Below are 494 nucleotides of genomic sequence, written 5' to 3' on the forward strand. Positions count from 1 at the left end.
GGAGCCCGCCCGGCACGCTGGGAAGGAGTTTTCTGATAGAAATTGCTGTTGGCATAAACTGCTGCTAAATTTCTGAAGGCGCAATGTTAGCGGTGCTGAGCATCATTGCTGAGCAATTCTTGTTTTTGTCATAGAGATATGTCCGAGATATTTGGGACTCTCTACCCCCCTGTTCCTCGAAGAATTCCTCTCATACAGTAAAATGAAGCAAATTCAACTTTTTCCTCAGCCAAGTGATGTGATAAAAGCCTACCTGTCTTAATTTATACTTTTTCTTTGCGCCTCAGTTGCTTTGGGGGAGTGTGAAACCTCATAGCCAGGATGGACATCTGGGGTGGGAACTGGGAGGAGTCTCTGATTTCTTTTCTGTTCTCATTTCTGTTTCCTTTTATTAGTTTTCAGTAAATTACAGACAAAAGAACTATGTTAATTGAGCATTTTTGAATGCTTTTTATTCAAGCAGCGTTCTTGTCTGTTGATACGCAAATTGTAGA

The sequence above is a fragment of the Motacilla alba genome, chromosome 2 (genome assembly GCF_015832195.1).
Source record: "Motacilla alba alba isolate MOTALB_02 chromosome 2, Motacilla_alba_V1.0_pri, whole genome shotgun sequence".
NCBI classification, from domain to species: Eukaryota; Metazoa; Chordata; class Aves; order Passeriformes; family Motacillidae; genus Motacilla; species Motacilla alba.